This window comes from Schistocerca americana, chromosome 4, assembly GCF_021461395.2.
Source record: "Schistocerca americana isolate TAMUIC-IGC-003095 chromosome 4, iqSchAmer2.1, whole genome shotgun sequence".
Lineage (NCBI taxonomy): Eukaryota > Metazoa > Arthropoda > Insecta > Orthoptera > Acrididae > Schistocerca > Schistocerca americana.
Window position 1 is genome coordinate 357,622,599 of NC_060122.1, and position 27,743 is coordinate 357,650,341.

General features: G+C 44.7%; 2 long non-coding RNA genes across 2 annotated transcripts in view; both read left to right on the forward strand.

Moving 5' to 3' along the window:
• LOC124613993 overlaps positions 1 to 16,893 on the forward strand; it is a 117,185-nt gene extending 100,292 nt beyond the window's left edge. Inside the window, exon 3 of the long non-coding RNA XR_006979672.1 lies at positions 16,676 to 16,893. This is a non-coding gene — a long non-coding RNA (uncharacterized LOC124613993). The remainder of the gene's footprint in view (positions 1 to 16,675) is intronic.
• Positions 16,894 to 16,897: 4 nt separating this feature from the next.
• LOC124613992 overlaps positions 16,898 to 27,743 on the forward strand; it is a 31,441-nt gene continuing 20,595 nt past the window's right edge. Inside the window, exon 1 of the long non-coding RNA XR_006979671.1 lies at positions 16,898 to 17,032. This is a non-coding gene — a long non-coding RNA (uncharacterized LOC124613992). The remainder of the gene's footprint in view (positions 17,033 to 27,743) is intronic.

Consider the following 27,743-nt stretch of genomic DNA (forward strand, 5'->3'; position numbering starts at 1 on the left):
TACACACATACTGCTTACATTTTAATTCTCATTGAAACAGCAGCGAAAGAATACAATTTTCCTCAATATCATTAGACACTTACGACAGCGGTAGTCTGTTTCCAAACGCAGTTACAATCCCTCGAACAAAAATTTTTTTTTACGATCTCCATTCAAACAAAAACTGCCTTTTGAGTACTGCTCTTTGTTTTCCTTTGCGTTATTTCATAAAAGTTATTATATTTGAAAGTCTGTCCCTTGTGAACAGCTGCCGGAGTGTGTCAGTGATTTTTAGGCTACAGTTATTGCTGTGAAATACATTTCGGTGCAAAAGCCGCGCGGAGTGGCCGCGCGGTTTGGGGCGCAATGTCACGGATTGCACGGCCCCTCCCGCCGGAGGTTCGAATCCTCCCTCGGGCATGGGTGTGTGTGTGTGTGTGTGTGTGTGTGTGTGTGTGTGTGTGTGTGTGTGTGTGTGTTGTTCGTAGCATAAGTTGGTTTGAGTAGTGTGTAAGTATAGGGACAGGTGACCTCGGCAGTTTGGTCCCTTAGGAATTCACACACATTTGAACATTTGGTGCAAAAAATTGTCCTGGGTTGTGGAATGTTTCCAGGAGAGAGAAAAAAACCATACCACATGTTACAGAGAAGATAGTACAATTCTGAAACAGGGGCAGAGGAATGCGTAAAATAACACTGAAATTTCAACCACAACGGTAGAGATAAATGTAATAAATAAAAAAGCGAGTACCAAAAACATTCACGTGTAAACAGTTTTTCTCAACTTCAATATCATAGGAATACGCGAAGAAAGATGGGCACACGGATAAACAGAAAAAGGTATAAGTGAATTGTGCCGTCGAGTTGAGACTAAACAAAGGAATCAACTTGGTACAGAGGAAAAGACATAACGACAAACTCTGCAGTGATATACCCATCGCAAAAGTCAGTTTTTGAGTTTCAAAGTGGTTGCGAAGCGACTCATAAAATAATGTAAAATTCACAAAGTGTCATGCGCGATCTTATTCCCATATTCGGCATTGAAATCAGCAGTGACTACTTTTCACCATAGAGTAAGTACAGTTAGATAATACATCATCATTCGTTGAAAAATATCCATCTCAAAGCAGAGCAAAGATAAGAATGAACGAACTCTTCCTTAATGGTGTTGTTCAGAAGACATCGTACTGCATTCGATTCTTCATATAAACTCCGCAAGTCACTGCACAGTGGATGGCAGAGTGTGTTACGTATCCAATTATTATTGACGACTTTCTGTCATGCCCGTTCGCGTTTAGAGTGAGGAAAATATGCCTCTGCAAACACCCTAGCTTCTCTTACATTAAATGTTAATAAAAAGAAGTGCAGCTGTATTTAAGGCACTTTTATTGCGACACAACCGGTTTCGCTGTAAATGAACATCTTCAGGTGACCACAAGTTCACCAACAGTTTTCCTAACTAGTTCCCACAAAGACTGTTGGTGCACTTTTTCTATCATATAAAAATGCTTACTTAGAACGAAACCAGTTGTGCCATAATAAATCTATTTGGAATACAGACGTGGTGGTTTTCTTATAAACATTCCATTATTCAGCTGCGGAGCACAAAATGGTCAAGAGTATTTCTTATCTTGTTTCCATTTTCTATTCCCGTTCTCTAAATTTACTTAACAAAATTTCGCAGAAATAATGTTGCATTTCAAGCAAACATTAAAACTTAAATTTCCTGCTTATCTTTGTCAGTCGTTCGCTGCGGTACACCGCCTATTACTATTCTAGCTGCGCACATCTGAATTAGTTGTATGTCTACTGTCGTGCCTATTTGATAAGGACCCCAAAAAGTGCAGCAGTACTCTAGAATTGGTGCCATAAGCGGCTCGTCTGTGGTTTCTTTTAAAACTGTACTGCACTTTCTCTGAACTCTTCCAACAAATCTCGGTCTTTCTTTCGCCTTCCACAATAATGACTTTACATGATCGTCACATTTCATGTCACTTTTCAGTATAATCCCTATTTACTAATACGAGAAAACGTACCAAGCTTGTAATCAAAAATACTAAACGCCAATTAATTTAATTCTTCCATTCGCTCCATATTCGTCCTATGTAATGTAGTTTCGTTGAATTATCCCTTAATATTTGAAAGATGTGGCAAACACTAGAAGTTTAACGCTAATCTTGTTATGCAGAACTACTGGTTCTTACTCTTCGTTGTGTACGCTAGGCCGGCCGGAGTGGCCGAGCGGTAGACAGTCTGCCTTCGGCGGTGCTACGGCACGGACGTCTGTTTACGTCCCTGCCGGAGAAGTTCGCGCTCGCGCAGTTGTTTACCTCTTCGGCGTACTCGTGCGTTTAGACGACTCGATATAGAATGGCACATGCATACCGAAAGTCGACTCTCAAGATTAGTTTTTCGAATGAATATGCGAGACCGAAAGCCTACGAAATAGAAAGGTTCCTACGAGACGAAGTTAAACTTGACTACAACGAACTTATCGGAATCCACCTCTCCATAGTGAGCAGTGTCGTTTACGTCAAGCTGATTAACGATGCAGTATGAGACAGAATCATCCGAGATACTAAACATGGACTCAAATTTCGTCACTCTGATGGACATGTTGGAGAAGTAACTATTGATCATGCAGGACTGGGCTTACGAAACATACGTATTTTCGAACTTCCCTTCGCGGTTCCGTCTGACTTGGTCGTTGACGCCTTACGCCCATATGGAAGAGTGCTTAGCCACGTTGAGGAAAAATGGTCCAACTTCACGACTTACCCCGTTCTCAATGGGGTGCGTCAAATCAGAATAGAACTGACACAACATGTACCCTCGTACTTGTTCATCGGCGGATGCAGAGCTATAGTCATATACGATGGACAACCCAAAACATGCTCAGGCTGCGGGAAAGAGGGCCACGTCCGTTCCGAATGTATGCAGCGGAGGATAGTGCAAGTTCCAAACGGCGAACCCGTACCTCCGTCCACGTTGACGCCGCTGCCACTAACGTATGCGGACGCGTTTCGAACGGATCCCATCCCGAAGAATGACCAGCTACAGAATCCTGACAGTTTACGGCAACCGACTGCGGCAGAGACCGCCTCCAGTGACGAAACGACGCACACCTCTGCCGCTCCGGCGCCGACGACGCACTTAACCGAGCGGAAAGGATCGTTAGGAAGTATGGAAATTGATCCTGCTGTTGTGCCGACAGCTGCTTTCGTCCCTGAGCACCGGGAGTCACTTCCGCACTCGGATACGGAGGCGCACACGCGCAAACAACGATCGCCGAAGCGCCACAAGAAACGACGGCTAGCGCCGTCGGATACCTGCTTACTGCAGTCCACGGCAGACGAACCTGGGTGTAACGTCGATACAGTGCATCCGGATGCGCAACGGGAGGTTCTACCTCCCACACAGCAGTACGACGCGAATCATGCCACACAGGGGTTAAATACAGACACACCGGACGGAAAGCCGACGGAAGGAGTCCCTCCATCCACCGCAGCAACGCCACAGCCTTCGGTCAGCCCGGCCGGAGAGACACGACGGGAGCTGGACCTCCAGCACAGAAACTGGGCCGACGAATCCGATACTGACCCCCACACCGACGACGCACCCGCCATGGCGAGTGCTGCGTCCACCGGATGTTAACCGCGCAGAAGATGCAGACTGACGCAGGGACAGCATGTCACCGGGCAGCAGCACACAAATTAACATAAGCGTTCATGTACGCTTTACGCACTGAGGAACAGCGGCAGGCATATCGAACAGCCTCTATTAATATTAATACGATCAGAACGCCTGTCAAATTGCAATTATTACGAGACATGTTGCATGCGTCAGACGTCGACATCGTTCTGTTGCAGGAAGTATGTGTTGAGAGCTTCCCCGACCTCTATGAGTACGATACGTACATTACACCTACTACCGACGGCGGCAGCGGAACAGCGATACTTCTACGTAGCGGCATAGTAGCCGAGGACGTGGTGTACCTGCCGTCAGCGCGAGGACTGGCGCTCACAGTGCTGGGAGTACGGGTAGTTAACATTTACGCACCGTCGGGGTCAGACAGACGGCGCGACCGATCCCGATTTTACGCAGAGGAGATTGCAACACTATTCTTAGGTCGGTATGAACATGTCTTATTTGGAGGCGACTTCAACTGCGTGCTCGTACCAAAAGATCAACACCCACGTTATACTTAGTGCCCGGAGCTGCGGCAACTCATACAGGACATGAATCTCATTGATACATGGGAGAAGATACATGGCGACAGACGTGGATACACCTACGTCACGAGTCACTCTGCAAGTCGTCTCGATCGCATTTACGTAACACGTCGTCTCGAACCTGCGATCCTCGATGCGGAATTGTGGCCTGTCGCCTTTTCAGATCACATAGCATATATATGCACGGTCTCCCTGAGTCGTCAACAAGTGTGGAGGAGTCGCAGTGTTTGGAAACTGAATACAGCACACCTTAGGGAACCTGAGTGCAGACGCTTAGTCGAAGACACTTGGCACGTGTGTGACCGACGCCTCCCGACATATCCGACGACGTTGCAGTGGTGGCTGGAATGCGTTAAGCCTGCATTGCGCCGAGCGTTAAATGCATACGGAAGAGAGCAGACGATGTGGAGGCGATACACGACGGAATTTTATTTCACGATGCTCCGCGAACTTTCTGTACAAGCACCTTCACAGGAGCGTCGTGCCGGTATAAAACGAGCACAGGCCCAAATAATTTCCATAACGCGCCGCCGACTGGAGGGTGTCGCAATCCGTGCAAGGGCCTTTGAACGAGTCCGTGGAGAATCCCCGTCGATGTTTCACGTTATCAGAGAAAAACAACGTAGCCGCAGAACCTTAATACAGACGGTCGTACTGCCAGATGGTCGCCGCATGACAACGCAAAAAGACATTGCCAACGCTTTCGTGGAACACTACGGTCATCTCTATCAAGAAGCGGAACACGATCAGGCAGCCTTTCATGAGGTCCGACGAACGCTCTCCGCGTGTCTCGACGAGTCGGCCAACCTGGAGTTAACAGGTGAAATCACAGTTGACGACGTAATGGAAGCGATTGATAAGGGAGCGTCGCATAAATCGCCGGGGCCCGACGGGTTTCCGTTAGAGTTCTATCGTACATTTAAAGATCTCATGATTCCACGATGGACTGCCATGTACTGCGAATTGATGTCTCCCAACGTGACTCTTCCACCCTCCTTCGTGGAAGGAATGATCATCCCCATCCACAAACCATCTGGCGGCACAGGGATACAGGCCTACTGGCCACTGACCCTTCTTAATTGCGACTACAAGATCTACGCCAGGATACTTGCAGCACGCTTTAAACGCGTGATACGCCAAGTGATTTCACTCGACCAAACCCAGCTAGGAGGAGCTAGCAATATACAAACGGCACTCAGCGACTACCGCGATGTTATCGCACTGGCCTCAACATGTCGTCTCCGGGGTGTATTGGTCTCGATAGACTTCGATCGCGCATTTGACAGGCTGAGTCATGCTTATCTCACGGACGTGATGACGAAAATGAAGTTTCCGGAAAGTTTTGTCACCGTCGTCATGAGACTACTCCACAGAGCCGCATCCAAAGTGCTCATCAATGGACGCTTGGTGGGGCCCATCACCATCTCACGATCGGTCAGACAAGGGTGCCCGCTGTCAACGATATTGTATGCCACCGCTGTCGAGCCGCTGCTTTGCGGGCTCCGGAATCGACTCCAAGGAATGACGATAAGGCACAACACGTTTATATGCCGAACATACGCAGATGACCTAGTGTTTTTAGCACGGTCAGGCGACGAGGCAAGAGTGGCCTTGCATTGGATTAATTTGTTTTGTATGGCTACGGGAAGTCGCCTGAACATGGCAAAGTCAGGAGCGATGAACATCGGGAGAGGACTCCCGACAGGAAGTGTAGCACCATTACAGCCGATCAACAAGATGAAATGCCTAGGAATTATCTTCACTACAGACGTTCGACGCACGGCGGCACTGAGTTACAGACATCTTCTGCAAACAATTCGTGCGAGTGTCCGAAGTCACAGGTTAAGGGCACTGGATATGGAATAACGGGTCACCTTTGCCAACACTTATCTAGCCTCTCGCATCCCCCACCTGGCACAAGTTCTTCCTATGCCGGTGGTGTTGGCCCGCCGAATCCTGGCGGCACTAGGATATTTTGTGAGCACAGGTCTGCTTTTTAAGGTAGGATACGAAACCCTCACCCTTCCTCGTAGTCGTGGAGGTCTTGGACTAGTCCACGTACGCGACCGAGCAGTGGCTATTTATGTAACCACAATGATAAAGCTGTGGACACGACACCAGACAAGTCTGACGGGCAGCTTGATAGACGAACTCGCTCCGCCTTCTCTTTCGGCTCCGGTAGCGGTGGCTCACATCTCACCATCGCTTGCCCATATGCGAACCTTCTTTGTGGAACACAGTTACGTACATATGGAACTACCGACTACCAGGATGCCGACGGCACGTGATATATATCACATCTTGACTCGACGACGGCCGAATAATGGCGTAGAGCGCCGCCAACCAACAGTTACGTGGTCAGTGGTATGGCGTACAGTGCACCACCCACACCTTGATACGGGAACGCGCGCACTCTGGTATCAGGTGGTAAATGGGAAATACGTGACTCGTTCCAGGTTGCATACAATTCATATGGCGGACGACCCACTGTGTCCGCAGTGCAATGTTATAGACACTGAGGAGCATCGCCTGATATGCGGTCCTTCGGCGGACGTATGGTGTTTGGTCAAAAAAATGATCGCCTTCCTCCTTCGGGTGGGGCCGCAAACAATAGAACCACGCACACTACTTCTCCCAGATAGGACATATTATCTCCGAACGAAGACAAACGCAGTGACTTGGATTCGAGGTTTGACTGTGCGTTATCTTTTCCGAGACGGCAGTAAGAATGAGCTTGACTTTTGGGCCTTACTACAGGAACATCACTCACAGCTTATGAGACATCCGAGATATCGAACATATTACGCAAATTTTTTAGGGAGTGCCTTGCTTGATCCTCCACCCAGTTGGGGTGTCCCGGGTAGGAGAATGTAATTATTGTCTATAAGTATCAGAACAAGAACGAACCAGGACAGTGGAGAGGATCCACAAACACACGTGAAGACGTACCCGACACCAACGCGAGGTATGACGGGATTAGGGAGGTACGCGCCTAAAAGAGGAACGTAGAACGTTATTGTTTTGTACTGACAGAAGCAGGATATTTTATTTTCTTTTTTTCACTATTTTGTAAAAAAAAAAGTCCACTTATTTACGTTTCCCAGAAGAATTTTATTTTATAAAGTCATTGTCTTATATATTTAAAAAAAATGCTAGAAGCAGTTTATGTTTGTTACTGTTACACCAAAAAAAAAAAAAAAAGTTGGTAGAGCACTTGCCCGCGAAAGGCAAAGGTCCCGAGTTCGAGTCTCGGTCGGAAAAAAAAAGAGCGGTTAAAGGCGCTACAGTCTGGAACCGCACGACCGCTACGGTCGCAGGTTCGAATCCTGCCTCGGGCATGGATGTGTGTGATGTCCTTAGGTTAATTAGGTTTAAGTAGTTCTAAGTTCTAGGGGACTTATGACCACAGCAGTTGAGTCCCATAGTGCTCAGAGCCATTTGAACCATATTTTTGTGTACGCTTTCAAGTGTTTGTCCACAATTCAAGAGAGCTGCCATTCCTTACATCAAGGGGGAAAACTGTATTTCCCTGTAAAAGGGTAAAGGATGAAAAACTCAGTTTAACAATAGAAATGAAGAGCAAAGAGAAGTCTGAGAGAAACAGATTACTATAATTATTCTTTATGGAAAAATTATCGAAGATAAATAGAGAGCGACGGTCCTCAGATGATATTTATACACACAGGTTTTGATGTAACGCCGACAAACTAGTTTATGGAAGTTGTTCCGGAGTTCCAAAAAACTGAAATGAAGTAGTAGGGGTGGATTTTTAAAATTAAATTAGACGATTCTGGTATTGGTGACCAGCGTGGATGCTATCCTTGAGTATTAAGAACATAATTCAACTGGTTTTAAATGATAATATCTATATTAAGGGTCTGTTCAAGTGTTGATTTAGAACGATCCATTTGAGATTCAAAGTGATGAGATATATTTGGAGGAAGATAAGTATAGCACATTTTTTGAATATAATAGAGTTTTACGCCCTGTCAAATCGATAGGCACATCTTTCCCATGGCAGTTTTCCTCGGCGTTTAGTTAAAATAAAAAGCTCCAGAACCTAATGATTCACCCTAAACAGAAAGAAGCACAACAAGCGAATCCCACGTGTCTCAGTCTCTTTAGATTTGCAGAATGGCGCCGTTAACGGTTCTGAAGTTGCCACGCTTCAGCGATAAAGTTCTTGAACCGTTCGCAGTTTAACAAGCAGACAAAATGGAACAGGACAGGCATTTTACTTCCTCGGAAACGACAGACAGCCGACGACCTGGTAAACTGAGACGAAGGCATTTCTTCATCTCCTAGGGCGGATGCCTGCAATAACGCCGAGATTGACCAGGAAAGAGGAGGACCGTTTGAATTACAGCCTTTACAGAGCCATAACGGAGATAAAACCAAAAACCCTGTCGGTAGTTGTAGACAGAATGAGGCACACGCCTGCGGGCGCCTGATCGAATGAAATAAAACGTAGGAGGAGCCGTAAAAGTTGGCTGACGAAGACCGCACCCTCCGTAGAAACCATATAAAGTCACCATCGTAAAAATATAGTCGACTCACTGGCGACTGAGAAAGGTTTTGCCAGCACAGATAGCAGGATTTTTAGAGCAGGGTATTCTGTAGATACCGCGTCGCCAACAATGGCGTCGGATGTCATACGTCTGCAGCTAGACAATTTCGCTTTCATGAAAAGTGCTCATGTTTCAGATTTGTAAGCTCTAGAGATTAGACATAGTTGTGGCAAATAATGTTCTCAACAACTGAAGACAGCAGAACACTGATTGCTGTATTTTGTTTTAGGTGGTGCAACCTCGAACATACACTACTGATTGGAAAAAAGTGAAACATCAAGACCGAGAAATGGATCACAATGAAATTTATTGTGCCGAATAGGCACCTGACACTATACAAATGTTTAACATTACTGGCATGTACATGTGCTGTAACTGGAAATTCAGAAAGGAGTAGCGCCACCACGTGCTGTAATCAGAGTCTCTAGAGGTCTTGGCATGGAACAAAGAGTGCCTGACTGCTCTGCCACGCGGTTTGTTGGCGGCCCACTAAGCATCAACTGTGACTGCTGGAGGACCTTAACGAACAAGTTGCCTGCCGACCATATCCCGGACATGTTGGATGGGTGACGTTTCAGGCGAACAGGCAGGCCACTAAAGCAGTGGTACCCGTCGTTCTACGAAGAAGTCTGGCACTCGCCACGTGCGACCGGGCGTTGTCTTGCTGAAATATGGCTTGTGGAACGGTCTGCAGAAGGGGCGACACCTCTCGGTATCAAACCTCTCCGATGTAGCAGTAGCTTTTCAGGTTGCCATCAAGGCATAGGAAGTAAGATCGCGTGTTATAGACGCCGGCGGGAGTGGCAAAGCGATTCTAGGCGCTTCAGTCTGGAACCGCGAGACCGCTACGGTAGCAGGTTCGAATCCTTCCTCGGGCATGGATGTGTGTGATATCCTTAGGTTAGTTAGGTTTAAGTAGTTCTATGTTCTAGGGGACTGATGACCTCCGCTGTTAAGTCCCATAGTGCACAGAGCCATTTGAACCATTTGAACTTAGTTCACCACGGCGGCATCGAACGCGTAAGCAGTTATCACCGTAGTACAAGTTGAAGCGGGACTCGTCCGAAAACACTGTAGTTTGACGCTCAGCATGCCAGTGTCGGCGTTAACCTGCCCACTGCACTCTGCAGCGTTGGTGGTTTCTGGTTAATGGAAGCCGACGCAATAGCATGCGTGCCACTAGTGCAGCGCATAGAAGTTTAACCGACTGGTTTAAAAACGTTTACTTCACTTGCTCCCGCAGAGGTCCAACCGTCGACGCAGACACGTCCACACCTGTTGCAGTGCTCCAAGGTCGCGCCTACACCGTAGACAAGACGAAGATGTTCTGTCCCTCAGGGCCCAGTGGTCATGATGGCGGTTAATCGCAGTGTGGTCATTCAGTACCCTGTCGGCGCTGCGTGCGACCACCTTCCCTCCACTGGTTCCACATACGCCTCACTGTGGAAGCAACGTTCCCTGTTCGAGTCGTAGTGTCACGGAACGACAGACCCGCCTCCCGGAGGTTAATCATTCTGCCTCGTTCGAATGCACTCACAGGCCGATGTTCCACCATGTGATGTCGACGAAGCGTAGTGGCACTTGGTTACACGTTTCTACTTCGTATGAGGGCTCCGCACCGACTGAGCGTTGCGTAACACTGACCTATCCGGTCACAAAAAGAGAGCGCTGTTGGGCCTACATGCAGCCCACCGTTCTACCAAAATCACTTATTATGGTTCCACTGTTCTACACGTCCTCTTATCGTGGTGTGTTGCAGACCACTGTTTACAAACAACAGTGTACGATCAAAGGAAGAGTGTGCCATTCTTTGACAATGAGATTAGGGATTGGAAAAGAGGGGAGAGGAGGAGACGAAGATTACTACAGTAAGAGAGGTGAAATAGCAGAAGGTATTATGGAAAATGTGAGTTACTACCGGTTCAAAATGGTTCAAATGGCTCTGAGCACTATGGGACTTAACTTCTGAGGTCATCAGTCCCTTAGAACTACTTAAACCTAACTAACCTAAGGACATCACACACATCCATGCCCGAGGCAGGATTCGAACCTGCGACCGTAGCGGTCGCGAGGCTCCAGACTGAAGCGCCTAGAACCGCTCGGCCACACCGGCCGGCTTACTACCGGTATTTAGTTACGGAATTAAGTTATAAAGTAAAATCAAAAACCTTGTCTCTCGATTTTCTGCGTTTCCCGAGACGAGAGTGAGACGGAAATTACACTTCATCTTTTCCTCTCTGCAGGAGTAATTCTGAACTTGTTTAATTTTAATGTCACCACATGTCTCGCCCAATGACGAAGACAAGAAAGTCTGAGAAATTAGAGCTCATATCGCAATGTGTCGATATTGTTCTCCCACAGGCATGAATAGATCGTCAACTTGGTAATGGACGGAAGAGTAAGGAGCGAAAATTGTAGAGAGACTTAGGCTCGGATACAATAAACAGGTTGAAATCGACGTAGGTTGCAGCAGTTATGCAGAGGCCTGCACAGAACACAACAGCGTGGAAGGCTGCTTCAAACCACTCTTCGATAGAAGATGATGATGACGACGACGACGACGACGACAAAAAATATCATCCCAGTTTTATTTCTCTTCCTTATTTTCGTTGGCACTGATAAAAGAATGTGCTGTTGTTCACCTTCCGTGTATGTAACAGGATATAATCAAAATGGAAGTAGTAGCAGAAGTACCCTCAGCCACACGCTGTAAAATGGTTCAAATGGCTCTGAGCACTAAGGGACTTAACATCGGAGGTCATCAGTCCCATAGAACTTAGAACTAATTAAACCTAGAAATTCTTCCAGTCCATATGTGGCAAAACAGCAAACCAGTGCTTAACAGTATTGGTTAAAAACAGTCTTGGTTGCAATTTTAGTTTTTCTTATTTTTCAACGAACGTGAACGGGAACGCGCTATGCAGATCTTGGTGCCTCTCGCGTCCATCTAGAAAAGGTAACCTGAAGATGCCTAAAAGGCAAAACGCGTCGTTGAAAACTAAAAAATTAAAATTGCAACCAAGACTGTTTTTAACCAATACTATACTTAACCCTAACTAACCTAAGGACATCACAAGCATCCATGCCCGAGGCAGGATTCGAACCTGCGACCGTAGCAGTCGCGCGGTTCCAGACTGAAGCGCTTAGAACTGCTCGGCCACCGCGGCCGGCCACACACGCTGTAAGATACCTTGCGGAGTGTAGATGTAGATGTTATTCGAATTTATCATTCAGCTGCTCCCACAAACCACCTTGCTGAGCATCTTCTAAGCACACGCGTACATCAACGTAACTGAAGGCGCATGACATTACAGCACTAGTTACTGCTGCACTCGGTTACGTATAGCAGCGCCATGTCTGAAATTCCCCGGCACGGGCGCAGCTGAGCGGCAGAAACGCGACACAAATACACAGGGACTGGTCAGCCCATCAGAGGCCTCTGTGCTTAATTGTGTGAGGGCGGCCGCAAATGGAACGGCGCGTGCTCGCCCGTACACGCGCCTATCTGCAACGCGCCAGCGGCGGTTCGCTTCAAAGTCAGCTAGCTGCTACGGCCGTCAGCGAATCCGTCACGTACCCGCGAATACCACTCCTCTGCCAGAACGACCCTTCTCTCTTATTTCCCTTTTCCCGTCGCGCGACTAACATCACAGAATCCGCGGCACATTGGAGCAGGACTAAATAATGAAGTTACGGACACAGAAAGGGAAAATCTGTATTGAAAAACCTCGTGATGGCCGTGAGTGCACTCCTAACATCATTCTACACGCTAACATAAAATATTCCTTTATCAGCACCAACGAAAAATGGGGAGAGGAAATACAAAACTGGGATATTGTTGTTGTTGTCGTCATCTTCTATTGAAGACTGGTTTGATGCAGTTTCCCATGCTGCTCTGTCCTGTACAGGCCTCTACATACCTGCATAACTACTGCAGCCTACGTCGACTTCAACCATTTTACTGTTTTCGAGCCTTGCTCTCTCTACAATTTTCGCCCATACTGTTCCATTCGTTACCAAGTTGACGACGTCTTCATTCCTGTGGACAAGTCCTATCAATCATCCCTTCTTTTAATCAAGTTGTGCCATAAATTTCTTTTTTCCTCAATTTTATTCAGTACCTTTTCTTTAGTTATTCGATCTACCCATCTAATCTTCACCAGAGCACCTATTCAAAATTATACCTACTCTTTCTTCTATACAAGCCCACAAAGTGTATAAGAGAGAGCGAGACAGATAAATGCAAGTTTTCAATAATACAGTGCAGGATATATGAAAATAAAGTTGTTGGCATTCATATCTACACACAACAAAATGCAACACAAAGCGGTAGGAAAGTGTTTAATTTATTCAAGTACTCATTTTACAATACAATACATCGCACATTAACGGTAAATGTACATCACTGTTCAAACGTTCAAATGTGTGTGAAATCCTATGGGACTGAACTGCTAAGGTCATCAGTCCCTAAGCTTACACACTACTTAACCTAAATTATCCTAAGGACAAACACACACACCCATGCCCGAGGGAGGACTCGAACCTCCGCCGGGACCAGCCGCACAGTCCGTAACTGCAGCGGCTCAGACCGTTCGGCTAATCACGCGCGGCGTATATCACTGTGCAAGTACTACTGCTAGTTGTTATAGCTCGTAAATAAGAAACCATGTTGCAGATCTACAAAGAAATTACCCAGACGTCTGTAGTCTTGTGTGAAAATTGCTGTTACAACAGAGCGACAGTAACGAGCTACGAAGATAAAGGTCATTTCACGCAGACTACTCTGAACCTGCGACGAATCCAAACTCGACAGTGATTCTTTGAAGAGTTTCGCGTATTTTCGCAACTGCTGCGTGTGCATGTCCTGTCCGGCAGGTTTATCTACTACCCGTGTTCCAATGCGGCACCGGCTTAACTTGTTGCAGGAGATTAGCGACAGCAAGTCAAATAAAAATGTTGTTCACAATTGCTTCAACTTTATATTGGGCATATAACTTAACTATACTATATTTATTAATTAGTGATAATACGAGGGTGGTTTGAAAAGTTCTCGGAATCACCCCGAGAGGTAATCGCTAGCGCATCGAGTTGTTCACGTGATATTCATTGGACTGTTGCCTGTTAACACGTGCCACGCCAGTGCTCTTGGAAGGGAGCTGTGACTGTGACGTGGCTCTGTTGTTGTTCCCGCGTAGTGATTTGTGAAGATGGAAAAATCGAGATTCGAGCAGTGATTTAGTACTTCGTAAAGAAAGGTATCAAAGCAAAGGACATTCTTGACGATTTACAGAATACACTGGGGTACTCGGCTCCTTCATATTCAACTGTTGCCTAGTGGACAAATGAATTTAAATTTACAGAATGAAATTTTCACTCTACAGCGGAGTGTGCGCTGATACGAAACTTGCTGGCAGATTAAAACTGTGTGCCGGACGGAGACTCGAACTCGGGACCTTTGCCTTTCGCGGGCAAGTGCTCTACCAACTGAGCTACCCAAGCACGACTCACGCCCCGTCCTCACAGCTTTACTTCTGCCAGCACTTGCCCGCGAAAGGCAAAGGTCCCGAGTTCGAGTCTCTGTCCGGCACACAGTTTTAATCTGCCATGAAGTTTCGAATTTAAATTTGGTCGGGAGGGCTTAGATGAAGATCCACGCAGTGGTAGGCCAAGATGTGTCACTACTCCAGAAATCATTGCAAAAGGGCACAAAATGGTCATGAAGGATCGCCGATTGAAAGTGCGTGAACTGCTCACGCTTGCCACATGCCATCTGAAAGGGTATATCACATTTTAACTGAAGAATTAGAAATGAAAAAATTATCTACAAGATGGGTGCCGCGACTCTTGACGCTGGATCAAAACCGCATGAGAATGGACATGGCAAAATTACACGAACTAAGGTGTGAATTATTGCCACACCCGCTTTATTCACCTGATAGGGCTCCGTCAGACTTCCAACTCATCCCAAATCTAAAAATTTTTCTTCGTGGACGAATATTCACTTCAAACGAAGAACTGATAGCCGGAGTTGACAGCTACACTCCTGGAAATGGAAAAAAGAACACATTGACACCGGTGTGTCAGACCCACCATACTTGCTCCGGACACTGCGAGAGGGCTGTACAAGCAATGATCACACGCACGGCACAGCGGACACACCAGGAACCGCGGTGTTGGCCGTCGAATGGCGCTAGCTGCGCAGCATTTGTGCACCGCCGCCGTCAGTGTCAGCCAGTTTGCCGTGGCATACGGAGCTCCATCGCAGTCTTTAACACTGGTAGCATGCCGCGACAGCGTGGACGTGAACCGTATGTGCAGTTGACGGACTTTGAGCGAGGGCGTATAGTGGGCATGCGGGAGGCCGGGTGGACGTACCGCCGAATTGCTCAACACGTGGGGCGTGAGGTCTCCACAGTACATCGATGTTGTCGCCAGTGGTCGGCGGAAGGTGCACGTGCCCGTCGACCTGGGACCGGACCGCAGCGACGCACGGATGCACGCCAAGACCGCAGGATCCTACGCAGTGCCGTAGGGGACCGCACCGCCACTTCCCAGCAAATTAGGGACACTGTTGCTCCTGGGGTATCGGCGAGGACCATTCGCAACCGTCTCCATGAAGCTGGGCTACGGTCCCGCACACCGTTAGGCCGTCTTCCGCTCACGCCCCAACATCGTGCAGCCCGCCTCCAGTGGTGTCGCGACAAGCGTGAATGGAGGGACGAATGGAGACGTGTCGTCTTCAGCGATGAGAGTCGCTTCTGCCTTGGTGCCAATGATGGTCGTATGCGTGTTTGGCGCCGTGCAGATGAGCGCCACAATCAGGACTGCATACGACCGAGGCACACAGGGCCAACACCCGGCATCATGGTGTGGGGAGCGATCTCCTACACTGACCGTACACCACTGGTGATCGTCGAGGGGACACTGAATAGTGCACGGTACATCCAAACCGTCATCGAACCCATCGTTCTACCATTCATAGACCGGCAAGGGAACTTGCTGTTCCAACAGGACAATGCACGTCCGCATGTATCCCGTGCCACCCAACGTGCTCTAGAAGGTGTAAGTCAACTACCCTGGCCAGCAAGATCTCCGGATCTGTACCCCATTGAGCTTGTTTGGGACTGGATGAAGCGTCGTCTCACGCGGTCTGCACGTCCAGCACGAACGCTGGTCCAACTGAGGCGCCAGGCGGAAATGGCATGGCAAGCTGTTCCACAGGACTACATCCAGCATCTCTACGATCGTCTCCATGGGAGAATAGCAGCCTGCATTGCTGCGAAAGGTGGATATACACTGTACTAGTGCCGACATTTTGCATGCTCTGTTGCCTGTGTCTATGTGCCTGTGGTTCTGTCAGTGTGATCATGTGCTGTATCTGACCCCAGGAATGTGTCAATAAAGTTTCCCCTTCCTGGGACAATGAATTCACGGTGTTCTTATTTCAATTTCCAGGAGTGTATTTTGCAGGCCCCGAGGAAACCCATTTTCGAGACGGGATCAAGGCACTGGAACATCGTTAGACCAAGTGCATTTAATCTACAAGGAGACTACATTGAAAAATAAAATAAGTTTCAGTGATGTAAGTACTTTGTTTTTATTCCGTTCCGAGAACTTTTCAAAGCACCCTCATACTACACAGACGTTATGCAAAGTTCACAAAATCTAAAAGCAACGTACTGCCCATTTTCTTTGTGAATGGTGAAGTAACTTCGAGCTTTGCTCGTTTACGTATAATTTTCATAGCTAAAACGTTTTTGGTGAATGTGTAATTCAAGGAGGTGTCTTTAGACACTGATTTCATTGAGAAAGGAATTTCTTTTTGTTTCATATTGGCTTTGAAGCAAATCATTCTCGTATATCAGACGATGCTGATTTTGACTGTGTTTGTTTCAGATCACTCGACTTCTATTCGCCTCGTCCCTGTAAAGGAAGTACAAGCCTGGAAGCGGGGCTACCGTTAAGGAAAGCAAAGCGGTCGTTATCCAACGTGTACGGAAGGGACTGACCAACAAGAAGCTGCCAAAACTCCCTCTTCACTTACGACTTCGTTTCTCTTTCTAGAAATGAAGTTAAGAATACCAACTAGCAGTTTATAGTGTTAAAACTACGACGACTGTCACAGCTCACCCAAATGTTCTCTGTCGCAGGTAAAGCTATCGAGCGGAGCTGGACTTCTCTGACATACGAGATGCTGGCTGGCTCTCGCCACTATTCTTCGTCTCCGCCTGTGTCAGAATGTAATTGCTTCAGGTACTGCAGTGTCAGCCCACTATATTCTTTACTCAGCCTACAGTTTTTAAATGAATTTTTTTTAATTTGCCTTCCAGAACACTATGCAAGTCCTTAGACGTAGGTGGTAGAGAAATGTCGACAGAAGTGGATCTCGGTTCAGATACGTGTCTGAAATTTCTGCTTATTTTTATTTTCGTAAAAATAAATGTTTTTTTTTGTTTTGTTTTGAAATAGTAGAATTCTGGCAAGAGTATTCGGATAAAACACTGATTAATCAGTAACAGGTGCAGTTGCGCTCTACCAAAACTACGGTTTGGGAGCCGATGACTTCTCTATGTTTTTAGTTTGTTTGTTTGTTTTCTACATAATTAGAACCGCGCACCGTTCAAAGTTAGTCCACTGTGTGTTTTATAATTTTAAATTGCACTGTGTAAGTAAAAAAAATTGCTGCTCGCGTAACTTCTGTGCTTTTACGTAACGAAAATAATTACCCTTGATCCAATTACAGCTTACATGCACAAACACAAAACGTCTATATAATTATTGTTGCTTTCTTGTAGTCAATAGCACGTTGTCATCACGATCAAAGACTAGAATTTCCTGCTATAATTAATAAGTGCGATAGTTGTTTAACAACAACAGAAACATGTTTTATATAAGCTCCACGAAGTATTCAAGCGATGTTTGATATGTTTCTGTTTTGCTCTTTTTTTTAAAAAAAATTGACCTTTTTTTAGAGTAAATTGCGTTGTCTAGCGCTGTATGATAAATCGGTATTGTTTCTTGTTTTTTATATTTTTACTATAACATTCCCCTGCTTCACGTCTCTTATCAACCATTTTCGAATAAAACCTGATTTAAATACTGTAAGTTTAAATTTTGCTATAAATAGTTTATTTTTAATTAACAGGCAGGAGGATAACTACGCAGAATAAAAATTTTCCGTAGGTTATGCGGCCCTTTATACAGCCACACTCCAGTTCTAGACTGTTCATCGCTTCTGGTTTCTGGGGGAATACAGTAAGACACTGATCGCATACGCAAACAAAGCGATCGAAATGACGTAATTCTGATAGGTATGCAGCACACCTAACAACGTACTAATGGTTCAAATGGTTCTGAGCACTATGGGACTTAACAGCTGAGGTCAATAGTCCCCTAGAACTTAGAACTACTTAAACCTAACTAACCTAAGGACATCACACACATCCATGCCCGAGGCCGGATTCGAACCTGCGACCGTAGCGGTCGCGCGGTTCCAGACTAAAGCGCCTAGAACCGCTCGGCCACTCCGGCCGGCCAACAACGTACAGGTAACGCAGTTACTATCTTAAGCGACCAAAGCTACTAGGAATAGCACAGTATGCTTACATACTATAGTCTGCGGTAGCCTACTCTAGTAACAGGTGATAAGAATCAAAACGGTTCGGTGGTCAAACAGTGTGATTAAATATTTAGTATTTCAAACACAATTTGTGTAACTATTATGAAATAATTTTAGTTGAGGACAAGCCCCTTCATCAAATAAGTCCATACCCACTCAAGCATATACAAAAGTACATTGTCACGGATCTCCTCTTATTTAGAATAACTATAATGGCAGAACCACGGCGACTGCTTACGGCTGAATTATTTTATTAAATCAGTCGCTCTATATTTCCATTAACACACAAATGTTTCGGCAATGTGTGGGAGTTAAACTTTTCAAGCCCATCAGGGAAATAGATGAATTCCTTAAATATTTAAAAGATGTACGTCACTCAGTGGCGATAGCTGGTGCTTATAAAAATCCGTTCAACTTTGGCCAAGAATATACTGGAAGTCGTAACACCCATTCAGTCACGCAAAAGAAGTACTGTCGCTTTCAACAAATCAGTAAGACGGTCGTAAAGGAACTTGCTTCACAGCGTAGAGATAATGAAGTAACGTGTCTCGAGACTGGAGTTTTAGTCAAGAAAATTCATTATCATGCGCGCTTGTATAGGGAGACAAAAGAAATTAATAAGCCCCATAATAGAACGAGTTAGTTAATTAAAATATCTGAAAAATCATACAGCAGAAAAATTGGCAATGCATATAAGATTTAATAATATGAAAAGGGACAACGTTTAACTAGAAATATCAATCGCAACAAACGCTTACACAGGAAAGTAAAACTAAAGCAATATGCCACAGAGAGAGAGAGCATCAGAATGTTTACATACTTCCGAATGCTGAATGATACTTGAAAGACGGATTGTCAGAAAAACAGTGAGTGCAGTACAAACCAAAGACGGTTTAAAAATGAAAAGGAAATTTACCAAAATATGCAGAAAAATCTTTGGACAGCTCTACCAAATGAATGAATGCAGACTAACGTAACAAACATTCCCGTGCTTGCTGAAAAAGATATCAACAACGACATGGATTACAGAAATAAGATAATAATTACAAAGAAACAACATGAAAGAAACGGTAATAACACAAAGAAACTTTTTTATTAATAAAATGCTAAATTTAGAAGGTTTCCAAGGCACAATAAATTAGACATTAGAGCGAACGTGGCCAGAAGAAAGGAAAAAACAACATGGGGAGAAGATAGAAAAGCATTAGGAAAGACAGGACGCAAAAACACCATAATAATTTTAAATGAAAAGAAAATAGATTTACATTAAATATAATACGCATGACGACATCGCACATATAAAGTATTACTCTAACGACCGATGGAAGTATTCGACATCATACGACTAGTTGTGGTAACCTCTACGGACCTGGTAAGGCCTCTCTAAATTCGAGTCATCTTCATCTTTCTAGATAGTTGCCAGTTTTTCATCTCTGAGTATCCCCCCCCCCCCCCTCCCAAATAGCGATGAAACGTAGGACAATAGTTTTATGAACCGATCAGGACTCTCACTGCGAGATATTTGACATAAGTGTGATGTAAAGTGTTAGGAAAAATGTATCAACAGAGAGTTTTGACGTCACAGCTAGCTGTTCAGGACGAATTTGAATGCATTCCTGAATTTATTTGTGAGTGTGACACCCAGCGACCCGAAGACACGGCTCGCAGAATCTCTTGAGAAGAAGATCGTTAGCGCTCGATGCTCTGAGAGGAGAGAAACGCTAAGAACGACGTTGGACTGGGCGAGCGCTGATTCTTGGGATTCCTAAGTAAAACAGGTTCCTCGACGCGATTCCTCCGTAATTGAAATTCGTGTGACTGGCACGTGTCCGTTAGCACGAATTTAAGAAGCGAACCGACCATGCAGCAGCATATCGCAGCAGAGCAAATAAAACGCAGCTGCGTGGCGAACTGTCTCGAAAGGTATTGTTCCCCCTTACGCTTTACTCTGTATTTCGAAACGCGAAATGTAGGCTTCTAGTGATTGGCGAGGATACTGTACTTATCCACATATACCTTACTTTAAATGGTAGTAGTTTACAAGGGCGCGCCTTTTTGCGAGATGCACATTAATGTTTTATTTTGTCTGTACACCCAGACACGTTTCACCTTTTTAACAAGGTCTCTTCAGTGGGTGGCCTGGAATATTACAAGATTTTTAACATAACTGTTTTTTTTTAAGTAGTCCATGGAAATATTTTATAATAAACTAAAACTGTACTTGCAGTGAAATGTCTAATTCATTATTCGAAAACCATACACGAGGGAAAACTCCATGATTTTCAAATAATGAATGCCATATGATAACATACGATTAAAGGTCTTTGCACTTCTAAACTGAAGTGAATAGCCTCAAAACGATATGTGCAATCGCTACGCTGTTTCTAGGAAATGAAAACACCATATGCAGTGTGCTACGACCCAAATCTATACATCCAGATATAGTTCTTCGTGTTCATTTCTTAAACAGATCGATTAGTATTTTTACTACAAAACCGGTGGCGACGTATGATTTTGATCACTGTGGGGCTTTTAACAGGGCTCTAGTGCAGAAAGTTCACGAGCCACTACGATTACACTCTGTGAGCGTTTCGTCTGCCCTGTAAGGACAACCACGATCGCAAAACCCGTGGCTTTTGTAACAGAATATGTCGTTCAGAGTGATTAATATTAGACGCGGTATGCGAGCTGGGAGTCTTCCATGCGATGACCATTGGACGTTGCGTAGCTTTTGAGACGAAAAGTGCACATAGGCTGCTCTAATTGTCGTTTTATGCCCATTCATAACCACGTGTTTTTGTAAACTATAACCGTAAACTGTTAAATAAGTGCTTGACTTTACCTACAAATGAGAAAGACGTAACTTCTGGCTTCACTTCGCATAACCGTAATGACTGAAGCTCGCCTTTATGTCTTCCGTCACGGACTTAATTGTAGGTTTGAAATCTTAACATAGCGGAGACAGGGGCGCCCGCCATCTACATACGGTGTTTCAGAGTCCTTAGGGGGTGATATATGGCGTCATAGAGAACACCTTTTGTGAGAGACAAAATATTCGCCGTCGCTTCCCAGCGTCCTCAGTATTCGCCTGGCCTGGGACGACGAGATTTCACCGAAATGACAAGGTCTATCAACCAGGTGTGCTACATACTACCTAACCCAGGAAATTGATAAAGTGAGTTTCAAGAAGAAAAACCACAGAAGTGTGTGTCACCAAGCAGAGAAAGATATTTAGAAGGCAATCAGGAATTTCAGTATTGCGCGGCCTACCACCTTTCGCGAAGTGCAGATGAACAGATGATAGGCAACACATACTGCAAAGTTCCTACGCCCTGCCGCCTCCCGACGGCATAAACAGTTGAAGTGTCTGAGAACATTTTGTCTCTAACTAAAGATCTTTCCCCTGATGGAATCTCTCCCCCTACACGTTTGTAGCAAAGACATTGAAACACCCTGTATGTAACTATGGATCATATTTGACAAATCCAGCGGCACGGAGGAACATTTGTTCACGCAGGCAAAGAACGCTCTGTCCAATGAGCTGGGCAGTCATCGTGCTCTCATAGTGTGTTCCTCCTTTTTAGGAATGAAATGTTTTGCAGGCACCGGTGTAACCTTACATAGCACACATACACTATATGATCAAAACATCCGGAAACCTACTAATAGACATGAAAATGGGGTGTGTCGACCCTTCACCGTTGTGACAGCTTTAACTCTGCTGGGGATACTTTCAGCGAGTTGTATGAATGTCTGTAGAGGAATAGCAGCCCAGTCTTCCTCAAGAGCCAAAAGAAGATGCTGGACGCTGGGATCTGGAGGGTAGTTGACATTCCAACTCATCCCGAAGATGTCCTGTTGGAGTCAGCTGGGGACTCTAGGTGGGCCATTCCATTTCAGGAATGTTATTGTCCACAAACCATTGCCTCGCAGATGCTTCTTTATGACAGGTGAACTGTCGTGCTGATACAACCATCACCTCCGAACTGTTCCTCTGCTGTATGCACTACTCAATGCTGCAAAATGTGTTCATATGTTTCCGCACTTAGTGTTTTCTTAGGCGCATTGAGAGGTTCACAATCCAATAATGAAAAACACCCCTCTGCCATAACATTACCTCTTCTGTACTTGACCGAGTGAGGTGGCGCAGTGGTTGGCACACTGGACTCGCATTCGGGAGGACGACGGTTCAATCCCGCGTCCGGCCATCCTGATTTCGGTTTTCCTTGATTTCTCTAAATCGCTCCAGGCAAATGCTGGGATGGTTCCTTTGAAAGGGCACGGCCGACTTCCTTCCCCGTCCTTCCCTAATCCACGCCCGGGTTCCCGGGTTCGATTCCCGGCGGGGTCAGGGATTTTCTCTGCCTCGTGATGGCTGGGTGTTGTGTGCTGTCCTTAGGTTAGTTAGGTTTAAGTAGTTCTAAGTTCTAGGGGACTGATAACCATAGATGTAAAGTCCCATAGTGCTCAGAGCCATTTGAACCATTTAAACCTTCCCTAATCCGATGAGACCGATGACTCGCCGTTTGGTCTCTTTCCCCAAAACAAACTAACCCAACCAGTCTCTCTCTCTCTCTCTCTCTCTCTCTCTCTCTCTCTCTCTCTCTCTCTTTCCCTCCATCTCTATCGGATTACCACAGAGTCTAGCAAGATTGATGATTTCAAATCACTTGTTTCCAGTTATCCACAATCCAATGGATTCGCTCTTTACACCACCTCATGCGTCACATAAAAAGCATTCACTACAGAAATGTATGGCTTATGAGGAGCTGCTCAACCACTGTATCCCACTGTTTTTAACTCCCTCCGCACAGTCGTCGTGCTCACTGGACTAGCAGCACTTTGATACTCGCAAGTGATTCCCATCACTAATTCACTAATTTCACGCGATTTTTTGCAACACCCTCCACAACGTTCGACGCTCCCTGTCCGTCACAGTTTAACTGTGGTTGGTCCTTCGCATTTCCACTTTACATTCATTTGTACAGCTTTAAAAGGGTTGAAATGTCCCTAATGAATTTTTTACTCAGGTGAGATCGAACGACTAGTCCACGTTTGAAGTCACTGAGTTCTTTCGTTTCTGGACGACGGGGCTTCAGATCCTGGTCCGACCACGCGAAGTTAGGTTTCCCGTTAATCGCTTAACGTGAATGCCGAGATGGCTTCTTTGAAATGGGCACGGCTATTTCCTTCCCTATTTGTGGTTCATCTCTAAATGCCCCAGTCAACTCCACTCTCAGATTCTTAACAGAAATAGGGAACGTTTTATTTAAGGAATGAACACGTTTTGCTATTAAAGATGTTTGCCATCATTGTTGAAATCACTGTAAAGGTTACGTTTGTGACGTAAGGGAGAGAAGTCCAACCCGTGAAAATAACATAGCAGTTGCATCCCTCGTGGGGGATATATTTGCGGTTTTCCTTCTATGCGATTTAGTCGCTATAAGGGTGAACTTGAACGACTTGTACAAATTCAGGAGGTGATTACTTCCAGGAATTGGAAAAAAGTAGTTCGTGTGAGTGTATGTCCAGAAATCCATATTTTCCTCCACAGCTGGCAATGTGCCATTAACATTCCCCCGGAATAAGTACTGTATTCTGTCTTGTTGTAGACTGATATGCTGTGTGTGGCTCTATGGGTACTACAACTCAAAGTATGGGGCCCGCCCCCAGTTGGTCCTTATATTTCTACTGATGCTTCCTTCACCTCTAATGATTGATTTCTTAATACGAAAAATGAAAAGTTTGGAGTCCATGTTAAATTGTTAAGAATGGTGTAACAGAATAAGTAAACCAATTTTAAGATCGGAGGAAAGCTACGGCTTTTGATATGCTACCTGCTAGCAACGTCACTAATAAAGCACTGCAGCTTTGAAATCAGTCTTCGGATTATGGATAGCTTTACTTTATAACTGGAATGTTTGATGTTTAGAGCTATTAATTTTTAAAAAGAAATACTAAATGGCATTCGACTGCAGTCGAGCAAATAGAATGGCCGAAAGACTGTCCAGATGCATTGAGAAAAGTACCCTAGAGACAGAATAACAGCCGAATTACCAAACATTTGTAAGTGCTTGTCAGGTTTAGTGAAAGGGTGTGCGCAGAAATGCCGGTTATGAAGCAGCGCCAGGAGTCTGCCCGTGTTACATAACGGAGCAGCACACAGTGGCAGTCCGAGTACACCGGACAGGCGCCGCCAGCCTAGCAAACGTGTGCTGGGCGCAGCAGGTGGCCGACGCACTAGGGCTAGACGGTAGGAAGTGCAGCGCGTGCACGCTGGATGCTCTCATTGTTTTCTTAAACGATTTTAAAGAAACTATTCAGTTAAGAAAAATGATTCTTTCGCATCTCGTAGCTTTCATTCGTCAGCTTCTTGGTGAACTGTCCATTATTTCGTTAACAGGCCTAGTTATCGTAACATTTCGGGGTTAAATAACCAGCTACACGAAAATCGAATAGACTGCACTGAAAAATAGGTATTGCTATGAGTTTGGATTTGGTGTATTTTAACCTATAAATTACTGCATATGAAAAGTGGCTAACATATTGAAATTTTCTTTAAACTTCGGAAGATATCTATAGCTAGCATTCTTTCTAATCTCGTGGCAATTTATTGTATGTAGGGTGCTCGCTTCCACTCGTACATGCCCAACAATGTATCAAAAATGAAATGCTCATAAAATCCCCGGTGTCTCATAAATGGTTCGTGATGTCGAAATGAGTTATTAATATATGAGTGCGCACTAGAGGAGAATATTTTACCATACGGTTAACATGTGGTACATCCTACACCTACAGAAATATGTGAGTAACCACAGACTTCATCAGTGCAATAATGTATTTTTTTAAGACAGTTGATGAAACTGGAATTAGTCTTGGGTTGCAACATGTAAGTGAAGAAATCAGTTTTACAAAGAGAATGAGCTGTGTAACAACCTACTGACCTGACTCGTCCTGAGTTTCTCGTTTAATAATACACTGTTTCAGCATTCTGTCGCAATTGCAACTGCATTAGCGCCTTAGTGAGGAAAAATTGTGTAACCTCTGTTGTGTTTTGTAAAAAGAAGCAAATTTTAATATGGCAACAAAAAACATGTATTATTTAAAAATTGACTTTCATGATGCTCCTCTATAGAAAGAATGGATAAGAATTCCGAGGAAAATAAATCGTTCCATGAGTTGTAACACTGTAGCCCTGTGTATTTTTAATAATGAGCAGCTGGGGTTGAAAAGTGTCAAATGATTTTATTTCTATACGACAGTGATCTGAGAAATATGAAAACAGTTCCCGTCACAAGGAGCATCTTTTCGTTCCTATCCCCATCCATAGTGAATCCCCGACCTTTTTCACCTGAAATATCTTCTGATATATTAATGGAGAAATCTATATACATATTGATGAGTAATGGCAAGCAGCTCACAGACTGAATCAACCGTGTTTTAACGAAAAGAACTACTGGCTTCAAGACAGTAATTCTTGTGGAGACAAAATTACTGTTTCTTAGCTTTGAAGCTGCGATCACTGACGACTTGCAGAATCTTGTCAACTATTCATCAAGTTCAAAACAGATTATCACTACTTTCAGAAAACACAAAAAGATATTTGTGCTGAATAAGTTTAGTCAGTTATTCTTTACACGAATAGGAACGAAAAGACAATATGCTATTTGGTATGAATTTTTCTTTCTTATTTCTCAGACCATTGAGGTGTTGAAAAAAGTACATTTGTCAAGTTTTAATCCCAGCTATTCATTATTAAAGTTACAATGGGTTACAGAATACCGCTGCTATTGTAAAAGAAGGAGAAATTTATTGTTGCCTCATTTGTTAACCTTTTTTTCTTTCAGGGAAGGGTTATCAGTGACACGTATTGTGTAACACCTACATTTATCTCGGCGCCAATTTCAATTTTGCTTCTTTTGGCAAACTGGGGTTTACACAGCTTCACCTCGTTAATACAGCTGCAGTTGTGACAGAATTCATAACAGTGTATTGTTAAACAAATGTTTATGAGACAGGCCAATAATTTACTAGAAAGCTCATTATTGGTATAAAAATAAAACTGTAATTTCCTCAGTTATGCTATTTACATTTCACCAACTATCAATGGCCCTTAAAAAAGTACATTATTCCATTGATAAAATGTGTGGTTATCTGCATATCGTGGTAGACTAAGTTCCACGTGTAAACCATATTGTAAAATACTGTCCTCTTTGTGTACTATCATTTGACAGAAATTCATTTCGATATTTCGAACCGTTTATGTGATTCAGTGAATCTTATTAATAGGTCACTATCGCTGTATTGTTTGTGGCACAGGAGAAGTTTTCTTGACTCTGGAAAAATATACATCTCTTCCCAAGTTTAAGAAAAATTTAAAAAATAAATCTCTTCCCAGTTCAAATAAAAATTCAATAGGCTGCCTATATTTCACAGGCAGAAATGTATGAACCTAATATGACGGAACGTAAACTCATACCGATCCCAATTTTTCATTGCAAATTATTCAAATTTCGTGTGATGGGCCGCTTAATTACCAAATATAAAATCATGTGAAAAAGCTTGCAGAGCAGCTGGAGACGGGTGAGATATTAGTCATACAGTCACTGCTGGACTTTCACTAGCGAGCTCATCATCGTTCTCTCTGTGCACCTCCAGGCGCATATAACAGAGTTTGGCCGCGAGGGGAAGGGAATCAGCACGCAGACTACTGGCTTTCGTTGTATTCTCACTCTTACACGGGAAGCTATGGCGGTTGCAGCACACGGAATAACAGCTGTTTGGACATACGCTAGACCAGGAGAGATTGGTTCTATGCGAATACATAGAAAGAAGGATCCTTTATTGTATGATTATATGATAGCGGAACAAATACTGGTAGCAGTTACTTCTGTAAAATATCTGGGAGTATGCGTACGGAACGATTTGAAGTGGAATGATCATATAAAACTAATTGTTGGTAAGGCGGGTACCAGGTTGAGATTCATTGGGAGAGTGCTTAGAAAATGTAGTCCATCAACAAAGGAGGTGGCTTACAAAACACTCGTTCGACCTATACTTGAGTATTGCTCATCAGTGTGGGATCCGTACCAGGTCGGGTTGACGGAGGAGATAGAGAAGATCCAAAGAAGAGCGGCGCGTTTCGTCACTGGGTTATTTGGTAACCGTGATAGCGTTACGGAGATGTTTAATAAACTCGAGTGGCAGACTCTGCAAGAGAGGCGCTCTGCATCGCGGTGTAGCTTGCTCGCCAGGTTTCGAGAGGGTGCGTTTCTGGATGAGGTATCGAATATATTGCTTCCCCCTACTTATACTTCCCGAGGAGATCACGAATGTAAAATTAGA